At 31.8% G+C, this 22,654-nt stretch overlaps 1 pseudogene; it reads right to left on the reverse strand.

The window, feature by feature from the left end:
• Nucleotides 1-996: 996 nt before the first annotated feature.
• Nucleotides 997-22,241, reverse strand: LOC143599010 (disease resistance protein Roq1-like; annotated as a pseudogene).
• Nucleotides 22,242-22,654: the final 413 nt, after the last annotated feature.

The raw sequence follows: 22,654 nt of genomic DNA on the forward strand, positions 1-22,654 counted from the left end.
ACAAACCGATGAATATTTAATCCCAGCATCACCTAAAATTGTAAAAAATTCAATATTGATATTATTTTAGAGTATTAAAACAAGAAGACTACATAATAAATCTCAACATAACCTAAAGTTGTATGAATTACAAAATCAATTATGCTTGAGAGAATCAAAACTCGAGCCATGAATAATACAACTCAACATAACCTAAAATTTTCTGGATCACGATATGGGTTTTGTTTGAGATAATGAATACAGAAAAATGAATAGTAAATATCAAACCTCACCCAAAGTTGTATGGATTACAACCACCTATTAGCAATATATAATATGCAAAGTATATGAACAAAAGGACATGGATTATGGAGAGAAAATGGAAGAGTTCATTCTTGTTGATGTGTTATAGGTAATATAAGAGTCACTATTTATAAGGTAACTACTGAATAATGGTTTCATAAACTATAACAATATTGATAACCATATTAATAATATTTATAACGTTAATTAGGTTCAAATAAAAAGGGATTTATTATAAAAGTGGTGAGAAGGATATAAAATGGACTTTGGTTAACCTCATCGCAGCAGTGTTGGAACCGTCTCGTTTAACCCATTCATCTTAACGTTTAGGGTTTAATTAACTTTGGGGGGGCGGGGTCGACGAGACAATTACAACATCGTTGGAATGAGCTCAATTGAAGTCCATTTCATATCGAAGTCACCACTTTTTAGATTTAGGACCCTTTTTATTATAGCTTGCCCCATAATTTTATTAACTTAGCATTTTTACTATATCAAGGGGATAATCAAAAACTAAGAGTAAATAAATTTCATTAATGTAGCATGCTTACTATTATTATACATAACGAGCCAAGTTGGCTCGTTTACAAACCCATTTGTGGTGGTTACAATGACATCAAAGACCTAAGAATTAGGTTTATTATTATAGGTACACAATACCAAGTTGAAAGTTGTTTTCAGTGCTTATTCACTGCAAATAAATCAGTTAAAATTTTAGGGTGACCACACAATTCTAATTCTTGAAGAACTTGAAGCATTTATCTTAAATGTCTTTGTTTTTCCAACCTCTTCTTCCCAACACTCTGCGCAATCTACTGGTCTTTCCTTTGATTTAAGTTTCCTAGGAACAAGTCCTGCTTTAGGATTAGACAAACCATAAATCTGAAATGTAATATGAGTGTATGTAGGATTCCACCATGAGAACTGCCTCAATGAAGCAAAGGGTATGTAACCCACATATGCATATTTCTTATAAGATTTTGGATTTTTCTTTTTAAACTCCTCCCGGTGATCAAGTTGAGAATCCACAGACAACATCTCCAACTTAATAGCTATTTTGCAACTCGACTGCAGGTCATTATTAGCACATAAAAAAAATCCACTAAAGTCATTGTACCAATTGTGTGGAAGTGGAAGTTGCAATGTCATGATTAAATTTTTACTAGGATCTAACAGAACACGTGGAAGAAGTAGTACACTCATAACGCGATCTTCAACTGCATTTCCCTGTTTGAATTATGAGGAAGAGTATTACTTTATTATATTTGATAAGCCAAACAAATATTGAAATTTCAAGAACAAGATAAGAGTTGTACCCGAATCATAGAATGCACTACTCTCTCGCCATCAATCAACTTATTCCCATTCTCTCCAAATGGAGACTTTCCATAACCATTTGTAATTTGATAAATCTCCTACGCTTTGAAGCGAGTCACACCATTCTGCTATGAGAATAGCTATGCTTGATGGGAGATCTGGCAATTCTACAAGCTTCGTTCACCATGACAAGTCAAGGAACTTCAGACACAAGATTTGTGAGAGGTTGGAAGGTAATCGCGCAAACCTATTTCCCATTAGGTTTAGTACTTTTAGGTTTATGAAGCCACTCATATCAGATGGGATGTCTACGTCTCCCAAGTTGCACCTACTAAGATTCAACTTCGTTAAAAAACGTGGAAACTGAGGAAGCTTTAGGCTCAACAAGGATGTTGGTTCTCGACTCTTGATCATAGATAAATTAAGCTCTTCTAAACAACAGTCCTCGTCAAAAAAATCACATGCTAATTTCTCAAGTCGATAACATCTAGAGAGCTGAAGATGTGTCAAACGTTTTAAGCGACGAAAGTTCCCCTCTATCCTTTTTAGGTTGTAACAGTGTTTTAAATCAAAAGAAACAAGGTTGGTACAGAACTGTCCAACTGAAGGTGGAATTATTTCTATACGTGTATCATCCAAATGAAGGTTTTCCAAGCTATCCATGTTCGTTTTATATCAGGAAACTTTTGAAATCGACGGCAGGAAGAGAGATCAAGAGTCTTTAATTTTTCCATACTTATGATGGGAGGAAACGTTTCAAACCCGCAGTAGCTCATATTCACCGAAATAAGCCTTTTGTGATATCCAATTGATGGATGAATCTCTTCAAGGTTCATACAATGATTTAAAATCAATCTTTCAAGACATGGAAGGCCCTTAAAATTTGGTGTCCTCACTAGTTTGATTGATTTCGTGAGATCAAGAAATTTCAAATTTGGTAGATGCTGTTATAAGGCAAATGCATAAAATTTCATACAAATCAGTATATTTATTAATATCAAAATCCTATTCGCAAACTTTGTTAATCATGAAATATTAAGCATCGGGAGTTTGTGATACAGTAAATTTAATTGTGTAAGAATCATATCATTTAATATTCTAGAAAAAAATAGAAACATAATGACCGGCTGCTTTTGGACCAGAAAAGAGATCTAAGAAAAGAAAAGTTGAATAAATGTTTATTATTGGAGCTCGAACCTGTCTATTTCCTGAGATATAGGAAAAGTTTGCCATTATTATATCACCCAACTCAAACTATGCTATAATAGGGATTTACTCAAATAAAATTAGCATCGAGGCCCGAGCTTCATGACGGGTTGTAGAAGGATACTGACGAATGTGCATGTAATTAAGCTTAAGACAGTTAAATATGAAAGTCACATGGTGAAGTAAACACATCTGTAGTTAGAAGTTGGGTTCAGTTATTATAATCACTATTACAAAAACGTCTATTAACATCGGTTACAAAAGTGTTTTACAACAATATGAAGGTAAACCGTTGAATGAGATGTAATCCATCGTTTTTAAAAAAGAACAATTTTCTAAACCCGTTGTAAATAAGAAGAAACTAGCGTTGTTTATTGAACTTATTAAAAAGTAGCGTTGTTTATTGATAGCTAGCGTTGTTTATAATGTTGAGGTTTCCTCCACAACTGAATACCATTGTAAATAAGAAGAAAACTAGTGTTGTTTATTGTACTTATTGAAAAGTAGTGTTGTTTATTGAAAACTAGCGTTGTTCAAAGTTTTGAGTTTCCCTCCCATCGATGTAGATAAGAAGAAAATTAGCGTTGTTTATTGAACTTATTGCAAAGTAGCGTTGTTTAAAGTTTTGAGGTTCTCTTCACCATTGAATACCGTTGTAAATCATAGAAAAATAGTGTTGTTTATTGAACTTATTGTAAGTAGCGTTGTTTATTGAAAACTAGAGTTGTTTAAAATTTTGAGGTTCCCTCCCACCAATATATAGTGCTTTCATTTCCCTCATTTGAAAATTTTCATAGACTTTATCTTCCATCTTTAACCTCTGAATACGGCTTTCTTAAATACTCTTTTGCTCTCAACCCACTCTTCAAATTGCATCTGTGTTTATTAGAATTTGTTTAAAATGAAGTATACTTCATTGATTATGTATGTAATTTTAGTTAGGGTTTATGAGGCTTGATTTTATTATGTTAAATCTATAGATCTCTGTTTTCTTTATGTAATTTCATAAATGATTTGTTTATTCTGTGCTTATGTTTATCCATCGGAATATTGCATCTGTCTAGGGTCATCGTTATGGTGAGCTTGTTGATTGTTTGTTGTCTATAATTTTGTTAAGTATTTACATATAATCCAGTCCGTGATTGCCATCATTAGCTAAACATAAATTTGATGATTAAAAGATGAAACTTTTTCTGCAATAATTCACTATATGTATATATCTCGTTCTTTCGCTTTTTGAATTTTTATTTGTTTGGATAATTAATATTTAAAAAAGAGAGTGATATATTTTTTTGAAGTTATTGATGATGAAAGAAGCATTAAATTAAAGGAAAAAATATTGCACACCAAGTGATTGATAAATAGCTTAAATGAGGATTATATATTGTCACTAAAGGAGATGTTAGTGATCAACATTGTCTGTTTTTTTCTAATCCAATACAATATGACTTATTGAGCCACACAAAGTAACTTTCACACAAACTAAATTATGTTATAGACAAACTGAATTTTTTTTATGTGTTGTAACTTTCATACTATGATCCTTCATAATGTACCTTAAAACTCGTTTAATGTTTGTCTCATATATAACTTATAATGCACTCTAATTGTTTGATAGAATGCTTGAACCAAAACCTACTATAATGAAGTTGTAGTCTCATGTAAACGGCTAAGTGATCCATGTTAACATATATTATACAATTGATTTCCTTATTTTGATGGATATTCTATTATTCTTAGATTTTGTGGAATTGATATGTGTTGTTTTTTATCTTTAGCTGAACCAAAAATGGACATAGTGTTACTAGAAAAATTAAAGGAAATAAGATTTTTTGCTCAAACTGTTGAAGAATATGCATATGCGATTTTAAAGATTTTAAAGATGTTATGCAAGAAACATTTTGAGCAAATGTGGAGAAGTATAAATAACATTGTGTGTGTGTGTGTGTGTAGGATTTGGATCAAATACAAATAAAATTAACGTGCTAATTGTGAGATCAAATAGAGTAATTATATATACAAGTAGAGTAATTATGTAATTATATCATATAATTACATAATTACTCTACTTGATTATCACAATTAGCACGTTAATTTCATTTGTACGTTAAACTTTCCCCATATATATATATATATATGGTGAGATTAATGTACAATAATTGCTTAACGTGTGACAGGTACGCGACACTCTCAAAGGCAAAAAAACAAATATGCTTAAAGGCAAAAACACTAAAACGCTCAGCCAAAAACATAAAACGCTCAAAAACGGTTTTCGTGAAGAAAAGTAAAAAAAAATGATCAATTAACGATCCAAAACCGTTTATTTCAGTGAACCAATGATTAATTGGATATGTATTGACGATTTCGAGATCTTGTGATGTGATTTCGTGGATCGATTTCGTGAATATAAGTATTCTTGTACCTAATGTATGTCAAGCAATTATTGTATTCTATCTTTTCTATGTGTGTGTATGTGTGTGTGTACGTTAACTTTTCCCCTATGGGCAGATTCAAGAGGGAACTCCAAAAAAGTAAATTATACATTTCACATGTAAAAAAATAATATAAAGCTTGAATTAACGTATAAAAATTAGTTTTAGCATAAATTTTTTTGGATTTTTTGCTTATAAATACATGTATAAAACATTCTAATAAAAAAAATTCTTTTGTAAAGATTTCTTTTTTTACCATTTTTAACGAAAAATATATTTTTTAAAGGCCTTCTACATGTGTTTATATGTAAAAACTCTAAAAAGATTAGGTAAAAACATGTTTTTTACATGAAAATGATCTTTTTTACATGTAAAATGAAAAGTTAATTCACTTTTTTTTAGTTCCCTCTTTAACATGTCCCTATATATATATATATATAGTTGGTATCATTTAAGAACTCCAAAAAAGTTAAGAACTGTTAGGAACTCTAAACAACCAAACATTTTTAAAAATTTTATATACTAACATTATTTAAGAGTATTTTTATCATATTTTATATAAAAGAATTTGATTACCTATATAAATAACAAGTTTAAATATGTGTAAAATTTATGTATTAACAAATTTACATAGGTGTAAAACAAAACATAGATATGTATAAAAACTAATTTTCAAAATTGTAATCGTAAATATAGATATAAAAAAATGATAAAGCTACACTCAACTAACATTAACATACAAAATTTTTTATAAAAAACGTTAGTTTTCAAGGGTTCTTTAAAGTTCTTAAATAATTTAAGGGTTCTGTAATGATACTCATCCTATATATATAATCCTATATATATATATATATATATATATATATATATATATATATATAGAGAGAGAGAGAGAGAGAGAGAGAGCAAGGTTATAATAAGAAGTAATTTTTTCCTAAGAAGTTTAGGAAGTGTGTTTTCACCATTAGATCTAATAAAACACACCGTAACTTAAATAAAATGCATCGCACAATAAACACACTTTCCATATTCACCGTCAGATCAACATATCTAACGTACCAGATTACTTCTTACACTTCTTAGACACACTCCACTTTTATTTTAACTCCACCCTATATATATATATATATATATATATATATATGGGGTGGTTCATGGGAGAAGTGCGAGAAATGAATCTGAATCATTGATTTTGTTTGATCTATGATTCATAATCATAATGACATTCTTTTAATAAATATACAACTCATTTATAAGGCTTTCAATAGAAAAGGGGTACTTTGGTCTTATTCTTACATAACAAAAGGTTTACAATCATTGAATTCTCTAAAAATTTGCTAATAAATCATTTATTGATTAAAAATAACATTATATTCCTATCCGAATTTAACACCAAGGTTTGACTTCATTTTTCTTTCTTTTTGTTTCAATACTAAAATAAATTACGATATAACTTCATTATGTTGTTTTTTCTTTTGTTTCAAATCATAAATAATGCGATTCGTGAAATTATTTTATACAAATATTATTATGTAAGTTGATATATGTACCGTGTAGGTGATATGACGAATGTGTATGTGAAAATTTTACAAGTGTAGGTTATTAGCATGACATGTTATTTATTGTATGTAGTTTAATATAAAAAATAATAAATTTTTTTGTAGTATGTATGTTCGTATATGTAAAGTGTATGTGGTATTTCGAATTGTGTATGTGTAAATTATATCATGTGTAGGGTCATATATGTACTATGTAGGTTGTATTGCGAATTATGTATGTATATATTTTAGCGTGTGTAGGTCCATATATGTATTGTGTACCTGGTATTTTGAATTGTGTATATGTATATATTATCATATGTAGTTATATAAGTTCATATATGTACTGTGTAGGTGGTATTTCTAATTATGTATGCGTAAATTTATCATGTGTAGGTTCATATATGTACTGTGTATGTGGTATTTCGAATTCTATATGTGTAAATTTTATCGTGTGTATAATCATTTATGTACTGTGTATGTGGTTTTACGAATTCGGTATAAAGTTGAAAATCTTCATAAATTTAGTTAAGTTAGAAAAAAAAATTAAAATGAAAGAATTAATTATAAATTAAAAGTACCAAAAACAAAGAATTTAAGGAAAAAACTAGTTTGTAACTTAGTTATATAATTGATAAATTAGAATTGGGAAGATCGATTATTTTATGATAAATGAAACAAGTTATATTATAATGATATTTATATTTAAAAAATGTAATTTATCCCACACATAAGTTACTTGCCATATATGAAAAAAAAAGCTTTGTACTAAAATACCCTTTCAATTAAAATAAATCATAAATAAAAGAAAATTTATGATTGGTTGTAATGACTTTTTGCACTTCTCTCATTAAAAAACACTTCTGAAATGAACCTAATCATATATATATATATATATATATAAATATATATATATATAAAAATATATATATATATATGTTTGTTCAGATTTTATTTATATGTTATTCCAGTTTTGTATAAATGTAAGATGATTTATGTATATAAATAGGATTTTGAGCTTGTAGTTACTAGAATGTGTTGGTTACTACAAACATAATTTAATTTAGAAAAAAATAAGAAAATGTATAGAATAGTTGTATTTTATATAATCGAGCGTTGTTTTTAATATTATTTACAACGGTCTTTTCAATATTTTTTACTACAAAGGAGCATTGTTTTTTGGTATTAAAGTGTTGTTTTTTAATACCATTTTACAACGGTTTTTGAAACATTGTTTTTGTTCACCATTTTACACCGGTTTTTGAAGCGTTGTTTTTAGATACCATTTTACACTGGTTTCTAAACCATTTTAAATACATTTTGCAATGCGACATTGAAAACGGTTTTGAAACCGTCATGTAAATCTCATTTAACCGTTTTTAATTGAACTTTTTCTGTATTAATGAATAAGTTAAATAAAAAATAATCAAAAAAGAAGAATAAACGAATAAGGTGGGAGGAAGGCAATTTCGTAGACAGCCGAGTCCCCAACAGTCTATCATTTTGCAGATTACTCTTTTCATCTATATCATTCTGTCTAAGTATCTATCTTGGTCTACCACAGAAAGCGACGATTCAGTTTCCGGCAGATTCACTACTCTCCACCGTCATTAGGCTCGACCCAAGGGGAGGGAGATGAGGATGACAGACCCATGCCCACTCCCCCAAGAGACCCATAATTGTTAAAAAAAATAAAATTTATTTTTATTTATAATTTCGTTTTAACGCATAAGTCTACGAAATGTCTCTTTAGTTGAATGGAAAGTGTTCTAACCAGGGGCAGAACCATAGGAGGGTCATGCTTTATGTTAGCCTGTATATCCAACGGGAAAACATTTGTATGGTTTGACCCTTCAAAATGCATCATATTGAGCAGTTAATGTGAATAAAAAATAATAAAAATGACATTTCTAAAAAGCTCTGCTGGCCGGCGGCAAGCTGAGAATAGAAAGACGAGAAGGAAGAAGAAAGAATGAATGGTTTTTGGTTAATAAATAACAGAAACTCATATTTAGTTGACACAATGGCAAAAGACGTCTTTTATGTTTGCTCGTTTTTTTCAATGGGCGTCCTTTAACAAAACAAATGGCAGAAAGCATGCTTAATGTTTCAAATCTCTATATCACGTTACGTCCTTTTACACTAACCCCGTTAATTTTTTTCGTTAAATCTGGTCATTTACAAAACACATGAGGGTTGTATTTTAATTTTATACTTATGTTAGTAATTAAAACTAAAAATATATATATTTAAAAACTCACTCTCTCTCTCTCTCTTCCACCATCGCCACCAACCCTTCTTCTTACCTCTCTAAAACATACAAAACCACCGCCACATCCACCAACCTCCATCACCATTTGTAACTCTAACCACCACCCACCGCCGCCACCTATATCCCCATCTCAATACCTTTTCTAAAGTCTACACAATATCACCACTCCGACGACCTCAAAACTCCGGTGACAATTACAGATCCGACAACGATGGCGGGTATTTGAGACACGAACAAGAGAGGGAACCCAAATGGCTAGGGTTTTCGGTTTTCTCGACAGCGACACCTGGTTGCAAGCGGGCCAACAACCGTACCTAACCACCGATTCAACCGCCATCGGAATCCAAGGTTATCGTCGTCCCAAACCACCATTGCACCCACCATCTATTCCAAACAACCACCGGTGGCAGAAGTAGCAACAGGTGATTCATTTCATCGATTAAACCATCAATTTCTCTCAAGTTAACTTTATCTTTTTCATTAAAACCCTAGGAACTATCATCATGTTTGCTTCAAAATTAATGCTCCATACGATAGGGCTTTTGATCATAACGCAAAGCCGAATAGTTTTTTTTTTACTTACCTTAAATTGATTTCCGATTGAAACCACCAGAGTTCGTGCAACGGTTTTTTCTGGCGGGTTCAACGGCCTAAGGTTTGTGGCAGTTTTTCGGTGTTAGCTGTGGTTGTTGCGGTTTGGTGGTTGCTAGATTGTGGTGGTTGTTTAATGTTGGAGATGGGTTTGTTGTGGTGGTGACGAATTACAGAATAGAAAGGAGAGAGAGAGAGAATTATTCTTTTACTTTTATTTATTTAATAATCTATAAAATTACAATATTACCCTATGCGCCTTGTACATGTTTAGATTTAACGAGAAAAATTAATGGGGTTAGTACCAAAGGACGTAAATTGTAAGAGATTTGAAACATTAAGCATGTTTTCTACCATTTGTTTTGCTAAAGGACGCTCATTGAACAAACAAGAAAATATAAAAGACGTCTTTTATCATTTTGTCTATTTAATTATATAAGTTCAGACTTTAGGCTAGAATGCTAGAATTTGAAATAGTTAACCTAGCCTGCCAACTCCACTTCTTTTTCTTTCTTTTGTGTTTTCATTTTATAGATATTTCATTTTTCTTATTTAATTGTTTATTATTTTAACTAAAAAGTAGACGAAGTTTTGATTTTTTTTAATTTTCTATTAGTATACATTTAATTTGTTTCAAGTTTTCAACTTCATATAACTTTCATCTTAATTTTATAGTTCTTCTATATAACAAGATAATTATGTAACGTAGGGATATCCTTTTGGGTCATTGGCTCAGTTTAATAACAATAATAGTAAAATTAAATTAGTTCGATCGAGAATAAGTTGAAATAATGACACTCTAGCGAATGTAAATAGATTCTATTACGACCCTCCAGTTAATGCGTTATGGTTCACCCACTGGTTCTAACTATGAAAACAAAAGCTTTTTCTATGCAAAAATAAAAGAACACCGATTGTGGGAATTGAAACATTGAATTAGTGTTCTTTTTTTTCACATAAAAAAAAAACCTTTTATTTATGTTTTATATGTGTCATTTTAGTAATATTTATTATTATTTGTTTTTTTTGGTCTTTTGAAAGGTAACCTTATTGACAAAATTGTCAAATTATCTATTACATAATTGATAATGCGATTTTAGAGGCCCGTTTATTTACTCGTCCTAGGCCCCAAAATGTTAAAGGGTTCTCAGAGACGACCTTAACCGTCATATATATATATACTTTGGAACATATCCCAGTTTTTTGTGTAGTTACTTGGTAACCTTATCTGGATTCCCATCTTTATTAGTTTATTTTATAATTCATATCATAGTTTTATCACAATGATTTTAAGAAACATGATAAGTTGCGTAACTCATTTTGAAAGACAATCTTATTGGTAAATTTGTCAAATTATCTATTACATAATTAATAACGTAATTTTAGGGACTCGTTTTTTTTTACTTGTTCTAGGCCACAAAATGTCAAGGAGTTCTCAGAGATGACCATGACCATCATATATATACTTTGGAGCAATGTTTTGAAATCTGGGCCGAACCGGCTCGGCTGGTCCGACTGTGACTCGTACTAATACCGGTTCGGGTCATGGTATATAGCCCGTTTTCTAATAAACCGGCCGGATTTAGAGGGTGGCGGTCGGACCGGACCCCGATGACCCGACGGGTGAACCGGAAAAAATGGTTTTTTTAATCACAAAAATCAGAATCCATCTAAAATAAAACAAACTAAACCCTACCCTCAACGTAAGGAGGTCGGCCGATCTGTTTGAAAAAAGAAAAATTAGTTGAAGAAATCCTAACCGTCCTATTTGTAATTTCGAATTCTGATAAGTGATGAAAGAAAAGTAGAAGAAAGAGGGTAGATGACAAAAAAAATTCGCCGGCTTGTGCTGTAGTAGTTTCGCTAGTGTTATTATGTGGAAGATAAAGACTTACATTAGGTCGGCCGACATATATGATTTTTTACAAGGCCTTTTTACATATTACTTTGGCCCAATTAAAAGTGTTTTTTAAATTCTGTAGGTGAAATTATTTTTATGGGTTGGGCTTGAAAGGAAGTCTTTGTTTGACAAGTTGTAACATCAAATTCCATTCCTTTGTGCAAACCTAAAACAAAAGGAATCTCTACCTTAAACTATTACTCTATTTGATTTAGAATCTATTATGAATAAATGAGGACAATGAAGATTTTCATGTTTTATAAACACATGAATATCGATTTTGTTTTGTTTTAGATTTGAATGTTGGTTAAGACTTTAAGATATTTAGATTTCAAGACTAAGATTCTTACGTATCTTTTGGATTTTTGGATTATGATGTATTTTTTAGATTATGCTTTTTGAAGTTTCATGAAAATTAGTAATTTTTTTATATATAATTTTTTCATATACATATATATATATATATGACATCATCCAGGTCAAACACCGGTCCGCCCTCTCGGGTCAGTCCGACTTTTGACCCGGTAAGGCATCCGGGTGAACGTCCGGGCTGGGTTTGAAAGCATTGCTTTTGAGCATATCCCAGTTTAGTGTCGTCTACTTGGTAACCGTATCTGGATTCCCATCTTTATTACAAAGTTCAATTTATAATTCATGTCACAGTTTTATCCCAATGATTTTAAGAAACACGATAAGCTGCGTACCTTATACCCTTCCCAAAGGTCTTCTACATGGCTGCACCTCAACATTAGAAAACGAAGGTTTGTTGACTGAAAATTTGATGGCAGTGAAGATGCTTTATACAAATTCAAATCAATCCACCGAAGTTTCTTCATGTTCGCTATGACGTCAGGAAGACATCGATGGTAATCATCACTTGGTTCATATTCCGAAAATTGTATGTCCTCGTCAACAGCATAATCTCGCAAAGCTAATGCTTCAGTTTCCTATGTTAATTCATGAAGAGAACCAAATTGTGTCAGTAAAACTATAGATAAACGTCATTAGATAAAAGTATATAAATTATATTTATAAAGTAACTTAACCATGGCCGGTTCAGCTGTGCCCATAGCACATATCCTAACAATATCTTTCAGCTTCCAAATTCTACTACATTTTTTAGGATCGTACGGGTATTTTCCTGTAACAATGTAGTGCGCCATTTCTTTTACTAAGTCATGCATATCAAGCATTTCATTTGAAACTTTTATGAGACACTTTTGTACCAACACCTTTACAACCATGTGTGGGTTAAAACTAAAAGCATTAAAAGCACTTTTATTGCCTCGTCAACGTGGATTCCCCTCATGAAACATGCAATATCTAAGAATAACTCTTTCTCTTCAGGTTTAAGCCCGTCATAACTTATTTTGAGTCTTTCTGTCACTTCATCATATGGGATGTATTTTAGCTTGGTCAAGGTACTCCTCCACTCATCCTTGTCTTTGTCATATAGAAAAGAACCTAGAACTTGAAGTGCTAACGGGAGCCTACTGGCATAAGACACTACTTCTTGTGAGAGCGTCTTGTAATCTTCTACATGTTCATCTTTCTAAAATGCATGTCTACAGAAGAGCTTGATAGCCTCGTCATCTGATAACAAACTCACTTCATATATCGTTGCTTCCTTGAGGGTTAGCAAACGTTTATCCTTGGTAGTGATTATTATCAAGCTGCCCTCACCGAACCGATCATGTGAACCTACTAGGCGCCTCTAGTTGCTTACTTTCATTAATATCATCCAAAACAACTAAAACTCTTTTGTCACATAACATTCTTTCTATCATGCTTCTTCCTAGCATTTCACTCCCTACCACCACATTTGTTTTCGAAACAAGTGATACAAACTTTTCTTGCAACTTTGTCAAACCATGCTTGCTTGATTCCTCACGAACATTTTCAAGAAAACAGCAAGCCTCGAATTGGTAAGAGAATTTAGTATAAGCAGCATATGCGAGAGTAGTTTTACCACCGCCCGCATCCCCCCATATTCCAACCATGTGCACCCCACGTGACCCAATTTTCAACTTTGCCTCTAAATCTTGCAAACGAGTATCTATTCCAACGAGGTCATTGTTAACATTTGTAATTATAGGAGACAGCCTATTGAAAATTGTATCAACAATGTCCCTAACGCATTTAGCTTCGTCCCTGAATAATCAATGCACAAGGAAATATATATTATATTAAGAATAACCCTACATAAGAATATATATAGAGAGATTAGGGTTAACGTAGAAAACAATAGTTTTGTGAGAAACATAAGAATAGATTTAGATCTAGGATCTAGTCGTTGAAATTTGTGGTTTCTAAAAATTATATAGTTTCCTATTTACATAGTATAGTGTCTTATTTAGGTGGTGTACTTTATTTTAAAGTCTTCTCAAACTTCTTACAAATTTTCACAAAACAATTGTTTTTATTTGAACATTTTCTATATATATATATATATATATATATATATATATATATATATATAGGATCAGGATCATAAGAGAACCTTTTTGAAATTGAGAACTATGAGAACCATTTTAAACCACAAAAAACTCAAAAATAAAAAAAAATTATAAAATAAAAAAAATACAAAAATCAAAAAAGTAAAAAAAACCAAAATTCTTATTTTATCATCCCGGTTTCATAAAAAAATAATAAAAAAATAAAAAACTCGGTTTAGCTAAATTATATACACATATGTATAATATATACATATATGTAAATTTACTTGATTTTTTGTACATATGTGTATAATTTAAGATAAATGATACTGTACATATGTGTATATTACGTAACTAAAGATTATATAAAATTATACATATGTGTATAATACGACGTTTTTTTTTTAATTTATTAATTTTTTTTATTTTTTTAAATGAAACCGGAATGAAATATAAAAATTTTGGTTTTTTTACTATTTTAAAATTTTTATTATTTTTTGTTTTATGATTTTTTTTAAATATTTTTTTAAAGGTGTTTTTAGTGGTCCAAAATGGTTCTCAAAGTTCTGAATTTGCAAAAGATTCTCTTAGGATCCTTACCTTATGGTTCTCAAAGTTCTGAATTTGTAATTATCAAAATAACCCTCCTATATATATATATATATATATATATATATATATATATAGGAGGGTTATTTTGAGAAAATAAGTGTTATCATTGACTAAAGCCAAGCAAGTGTTATCACATGCTAAAAATATTAAGTTTGTAAAGTCAACTGGAACAGATACTCTGAAAAGTTTTTCAAACAATTCTAATTTAGATTTTTACTTGAAAAAGAAATTTGAATTATCTGATGAATTTGCTAAGAGCATGACAAAAAATGTGAGCCATCATCAATCTTATGCGTATATATATATAGGAGGGTTATTTTGAGAACCATGTTGAGTTTAAGAACTTTAAGAACTCAATTTTGAACCACACATTTAATTAAATGATTTGATATATGTGGCTAAGATTAAATTTAATTAAAAAATGAAACAGGAGAGAGAATAAGTATTTTTGATAATTACATAAGTTTAAACGTTAGTTACACATGTGTAAAAAGTCGATTCGGTGTGTAAAAAAATACCGTAATTTTTTGTACATCACTTGCACTTACGTATTACACATGTGTAAAAAAAATTCGAAAAAAAAATTTTTACGTTGAGTTCTTTCGAGTTCTTAAAACTCAAAGTGGTTCTCAAAAGAAATCAATCCTATATATATATATATATATATATATATATATAGGGGATGGTTCAAGAGAGAAATGAAATTACTGCGAGAAATGAATATGAGCCACTAGTTTTATTTTAGGTTTTAAAAGCTTCAAGATTAATTAAGGAACTATAAATGCATCTCTCTCTTCAATTAATATATCTATTAAATTTATATAACTAATCAAATTACTATAATTGAAAAATATTAAGAATTAATTTATTTTCTATCCAAATTTTTATCCTACACAAGTACAATTTATCCTACACAAGTACAATTTACTCATACGTTAAAATTTCTTTATATCCAAATTTCTTCCAACTCAATATATAAATATCCAACAACACGTAGTTAGATTGTGATAAATAATATAAAAACTATTTTACATGTGTTAGCATTAAATATCAACAAAAAAAATACAACATACACAAAAATATATAGCATACACTTCATCTGAAAATAAGAAAACATATAACATACACACAAAATTCATCATCAATAAAATACATACGCACACGATAACATATAACCTACACATGAAAACTTTTTCCTACACAAATACAATTTATTCATACATTAAAAAAATTTTCTTTTTAAAACCAATTTCTTCCAACTCAACTTATCAATATCCATCAACATGTAGTTACATTGTGATGAATAATACAAAAACCTATCTTACATATGTTTGCATTAAATATGAAATATACAACCTACACAATAACATATAACCCACACTTGTTCTAAGAATAAGAAAACATAACCTACACATGAAAAACATATAACCTACACACGTGTAGGATATGTGTATATTTGTGTAGTTTATATGATTGTTGATATCGAATTTAAAATGTAAGTTGTATGCTTTTTTGTATATTGTACGTTTTTATTGCTCAAAACAAGTGTAGGTTATATGATTTTGTGTATGCTGTATATTTATTGTTTATATTTAATGGACACATTTTTTTTATATTTATGAAAACTAATTTAGTGTTTTTATCTTTTTAATTATTTTAGTTAAATTATGTAAATATATTAATTAGAGAGAGATTTATTATGGTTATATTAGTTGTATTAATTGGAGAGAAATTGTGCATTTATTGTTGCATTTATATCTTTATATTTAAACTTTTAAAAAACCTAAAATAAAACTAGTGGCTCATAATCATTTCTCGCAGTAATTTCATTTTTTTCTTGAACTTAAACCTATATATATATATATAATATAGGGCAGGGTTAACGTAAAAAACAATAGTTTTGTGAGAAACATAAGAATAAATCTAAGCACTTGGATCAAGGATCTAGTTGTTGAGATTGGTAGTTTTTAAAAACCGTATGGTTTCCTATTTACATGGTATAATGTCCTATTTAGGTTGTGTGCTTTATTTTAAAACATTCTCACAAAACAATTGTTTTTTATTTGAACCATTTTATATATATATATATATATATATATATATATATATATATATATATATATATATATATATATATATAAGGGTGAGTTCATTGAAAAACTCCAAAAAAGTGGGGAACTGGGGAAAACCATTCCAAACCCTTGATAATTTCCCCACATCCTTATGGTACACCCTCAATCTATAAAGGGTTTGGATCAAATACAAATGAAATTCACATGTTAAACGTGAGAATCAAGTTGAGTAATTATATATATACAAGTAGATTATATAATTACTCTATGATAATTGTTCTATGATGTAATTACATAATTACTCTACTTGTATATATAATTGTTCTATTTGATTCTCAAGTTAATTTCATTTATATGTTATCATTTCATACACACACACACACACTAGTTTTTATCCCCCATATTACGGGGTTGTGTTTCTATTTCGTGTCTAATATTTATATTTTTTTGGATTTTAATTTTATTTATTATAAGAAAGTTAATAATTTACTAAGGGTTTCACAAATAAACAGGGGCGGCTGGGGCATATGGCGACGTGGGCGACCGGCCATGACACTTAATTTTCGGGGGCACAATTTATATATATATACATATATATATATACATATATATATTTATGAAAAAAATATGTATATTTAATGTTTTATTCTAATTATACAATAACTATTTTAGTCTAGTGGTAAATGGGTATGACTTCCAATCAAAAGGTTGCAAATTCTAGTCTCACTTGAGACATTTTTAAGTTTTTTTTTATACACAAAGTTTTTTACACAACCTAAATTATAACCAAGTAAGTCCATTTAAAAATTTAATTGTTTAAACCAAACAAAAAGCCCATTTGCATATGGCCTATAATTTTTTTTGCTTATAATATTTCGTTACTCGTTAGAGTCTATGGGCCATTTTATTTCGTCGGCCGAGGCATATAAATTCTCAAAGACGACCCTGCAAATAAATGAGATGTTATAACTCATTTAAAAGCTATGTTTTTGGTGAGACCCATGACCCGAATATCACTTCCTTAAAAAAATTGGATATTGATTTTTAGTATATCTATATTTTATAGGATTTTCATATCAAATATTTGGTGAGATTAATTTTTAATATAATGAGACGTTATGACCCATTTAATGTTATCTGGATTTGGTGGGACCTATACCCGTGAATTCGGGTCAAATGCATGATAAGTTTTCATTTACAAATAAAACAATTTTGTGGCTTGAGAGAATGTAAAAAACAACCAGAGAGCTTTAAAGATTTCGTTTATATATCTGAGAATCACTAAATTGTTCTCTACATGTAATTTGTGATTGTGAATATTATTTGTATTAGTTCAAATCATTGATAAACTTTCAAAGTTAGATTTTACTATTCTATTAAATGAAAGTATAATTGTTTTAAGATTCATATATTAAAGTCATATATGAGATATGCAACTAGTAAATGCAGAAAAGAAGATGTGATTACAGCCTTAAAAGGTAAAGGGTTAGATCTTTCCCAACCCATCCCCTAAAATCATGTGAGGGGAGTTTGCAAATTATAGGGTGAGGTTGTGAGTGTTTGTGAGTGTAAATTATAGAGTGGAGAGCGAGAATGTAGTGTTTTTTTTGTAATTTTGGTGAAACTTTGGTTGCCTCTATTAATTTTTTAATATTTGTTGAATTAGTTGTGAGTAAAGGAAAAGAAAACTGTAAAGAGAAAGTATAAAAAAGTATTATATAATTGAACATAAGAGAGAAATATATATTTTTTTTAGTGTAATTATAGAGATGGAGATGGAGATGGAGAATGGGTTGGGAATTTTAGTGTTTTTAGAGCATTCCCAATGTGTTCTCCATATCCATCTTCATTTTTAAAATTTAGAAAAACATCTAAATAATCACTCCAACCCATTCATTATCTCCAAACTCAATCTCTAAATTTTAGTGAAAGGATATAGGAAGCCTCTAAATTTAGAGTGTTGACACAATACTCTATTTCCAACTACCCTTCTATAAATATATATTAGAAATCAATTTATATTGAAAATGATAATAAGACAAAATAATACAGATATGGTAATAAAGAATGGGTTGGGGAGGTTATTAGAAAATGATGTATAAATCAAATAAATTATGTTTTTTAGTTAATTTTAAAAGATTGTAATAGAGAACCCATTGGAAATGCTCTTATAGACCCTTGAAACCTTATTTAGACCCGACCCTTTTATTGTTTAGAGGGTAAGGTCTCAGGTCCACATCTCTTTTAAAAAGGGTACAGGGTATAGATAGATTATTAAGTAAAAGGATCGAGTCTTACCTTTGAACAATCTTACATACAACCTTAGATACAACGAATGTTAAAAAAGTTGTCAAGTTTTTTTTTCTTTCGTTTTCTTTTGTTCATCTTATTATTTTATTTATTAATTAACAAACTTAAGTATTTCATATATATATTTTTAAAATATACTTGACCGTATTTTCGCACTCCCGTTAAAGACAGTAAAAAGCATCCCTCATAGCTGTCGCATGGCATTTGCCCAGGCCTTATCTGCTTCATTGTGCAAGGTGGTGTCTAGGCCAGAGTCCATTGAAGCGTGGGTTAGGCTGTTGATATTACCCCACTACACATTACAAGTTGTCAAGCCTTCCAGCCGACAGGAGCGTAGGTCGGGGAATAGGAAATCCTTACAATGTCATTCTATTCGGAAGGCCCTAGCTACTTGGGGTAATGGAAGCGGATGTGTTGATCTTATCCAATCGCTCTTTAACCAACCGATAGATATGGGCTCAAGTGCCGGTGAGGCCTTCTTTGGAGGTGATCATTCGAGGGTGGGACTCAATGCTAAGCAGTGTATTCGAAAGGTTGCTGACGGGCACTTCACGGCCGCGGTTAAAGTTTTGTGCTCTTCGGGTGTTGCTGCTCTTGGTGACGCTACTATGAAAGTGTTACTTGATAAGCATCCCATCTTGCCTCCGTCCGTTATGCCTGAGACCTTACTATCGGATGCCCTTTTGGTTTTGGACGTTGAAAGTGTTTTAGGGTGTATTAAATCTTTTCCTAAAGGGAATTCTTGTGGGAGAGATGGGCTTAGGGCCCGACATATTTTGGATGCCCTATGTGGGGAAGGATCCGCGATTACTGTGGGGTTACTTAAAGCTATCACTGAGGTGGTTAACTTGTGGTTAGGGGGGAGATGCCATGTTTCTTTGGCGGAGTTTGTGGCTTCTGCCCCCCTAACACCACTGCTTAAGCCCGACAATGGGATTAGGCCTATTGTCGTCGGCGCGATATGGAGAAGGCTTGTATCCAAAGTGGCTATGAGGAGTGTTGGAAAAAAGATGGCAAAATACCTTGGTGATTTTCAATTTGGGGTGGGGATCCCGAGTGGAGCGGAGGCGGTGCTTCATAGCGCGAATAGATTTCTTAACATGTTCCACTCTGATGGGTCGTTGGCTTTGCTTACTGTAGATTTTTCTAATGCCTTCAACTTGGTGGATAGGACCACACTCCTGCCGGAGGTTCGTGCCAGATGCCCTTCTATTTCCCTATGGGTTAATTTTCTTTACGGGCAACTGGCTAGGCTATATGTAGGGAATGATTGTATCCAGTCAACTACCGGGGTTCAACAAGGCGATCCTTTAGGACCCCTTCTTTTTGCATTAGCCTTACACCCCCTCATTCATCGGGTGCGGGATGGTTGTAAGTTACTTTTCCACTCGTGGTAATTAGACGATGGCACGATTATAGGAGACGCCATTGAAGTGGCTAAAGCCTTAGATATTATTAGATCCGAGGGGCCAAGTTTGGGGCTTGAGCTTAATATTAAAAAGACCGAAGTATTTTGGCCGTCGTGCAATGGGGTAAAGGCAAAAGTAGGTTTATTTCCTATTGGGATTGGGAGACCGGAGTTAGGGGTAAAACTCCTTGGAGGAGCAGTTAGTCGGGACGCTGAGTTTATCAGTAGTTTGGCCATTAATAGAGCTTCAAGAACAGTGGAACTAATGAGATGTCTTTCTCGCCTGCTTGACCCTCAATGTGAGCTTCTTGCTTCACTCATGTATGGGTGTGGCTAAGTTGTTGTTCGGACTCCGAACATATCAGCCTATGTTTGTTAAAGAAGCTGTCTCTGTTTTTGACAAAGGGCTTCGAGCGGCGATTGAGGATATTGTAGTATGTGGGGGTCCGTTTTTTGGTGATTTACAATGGAGACTGGCCTCTCTCCCTATCCATTGTGGTGGTTTAGGGTTATATTCAGCTGAGGATGTTTCCACATATGCTTCCGTTGCCTCGAGAACACAATCTTGGAAGTTACAGGACCACATTTTGCGTGATTGTGGTGTTGATGGGTTAGATTCCGATTTTGGGTGTGCAATGGATTGTTTGTACAACTCTATTCCTGATCTTGATCTTGGCGGGTTCGCTAATAAGGACACCGCCCCCCCCCCCCCCTAAAGCCCAAAATGCTTTGGCGAGTGCCCTTTATAGTAAAACCGTCCAAAGTTTTGGAGAAAAGTTTGGACTGTCTTCTGGGCAGAGAGCGATATTAGAATGTCTTCAGGCTCCTCATGCTCAAGAATTTTTGACTATCACCCCCATCGAAGGGTTAGGCCAGCACATGTCAGTAGTGAGTACCGAGCCACTTAAATATCGTTTAATGATCCCCATGTTCCCAGTTGATGAGCCATGCCCGGTCTGTCGTAAAGTTTGTTTAGATAATTTTGGTGAACATGCGCTTCACTGCAAAGAACTCCCGGGGTTTAAATATAGACATGATTTTGTCAGGGATGTCCTTCGTGATCGACTATTTAAAGGAACTGTTGTTATTCAACTGACATTAGATACACGTGAGCTATTTTCTACTAAATTGTGATAATAGTAACTTAGCTTTTATGCGTTCGTATGCATTTAGATACACGTGAAGTCGTGAACGAATTTCAACTGACTTGTCCCATATTATTTTTACCTTAGCCCTTTTGGATTTGATTGTTTCATTAACAAATAGCAAACAGACCTAGTTACAAGTATAATCGATTTATAGTATACAAACATATTAGGAATGAAAGGTTCTTTTTAGAAAGACAGAAGAACATTACCCGTTTGCGTGGTCCTTAGGAACCCATCCAGAAAGGTTGCCCGCCTTTTGCAAAGCTTTTCTCCATGAGTCAACTTTGTGCTTATTCTCATTATTGTGTTTGGCAAATGCTTCTCCATATTTTGATTTTCCATCTAGTTTTCTCACATCCGACGGATCGACGTGATAACATACAGGTATGACGATTTGCCCTCTCGTTTCCATGCACGCTACAATATGTGCAAGCTCGTCCAAGCACCAGGAGGAATCTGCATAGTTTTCAGAGAATACAACAATTGCAATCCGTGACTCTTCGATAGCCTTGAAGAGGGCCGGGCGGATTGTCTGACCCCGAGGAAGTGTTTCGTCATCCTTGTACGTTTGGATTCCTCGTTGTACAAGAGCACTGTGGAGGTGACCCACGAAGGTCTTGTGAGTGTCTTCTCCTCTAAAACTGAGGAATATGTCATAACTCCATGATTGAGAAATAGATGAAGTAATGAAATGAGAAGAGGACGATGAAGATGCCATTGATCTATTATCGAATTTGTTTGGAATCTGTATAAAGCAAACAATGGAAATCAGGTATATAAATAGAGATGTAGCTTTGAGTGATGAGATGTGTAATTGTGCACTATATATACAAAGAAATTAAATATAAGATGCCACCTTAGCTACCTTTGACTATTTTTTTTAAATGGTCATTTGATTATTGATAATTCACATACACATCTAATTATCTCTATTCCATCTTCATGAAAAATTATCATAGGTAAAAGAACCTCTGACTTAACCTTAACCTGGAATTTTTTCTCCTTATCATAGATATATATGACTTCAACCTAAAACCTTTCATTTTTAAAATGAAGTATTTAGACCCTAAATCATTTAAATTTGACTAGACAAGCCGGTTAATAGTAAAAAATGAGGCTAAAATCGTTAAA

Source organism: Bidens hawaiensis, unplaced genomic scaffold (assembly GCF_021521415.1).
Source record: "Bidens hawaiensis isolate Kalapana, Puna unplaced genomic scaffold, B.hawaiensis_p1.1 tig00051382_1, whole genome shotgun sequence".
Taxonomy (NCBI): domain Eukaryota; kingdom Viridiplantae; phylum Streptophyta; class Magnoliopsida; order Asterales; family Asteraceae; genus Bidens; species Bidens hawaiensis.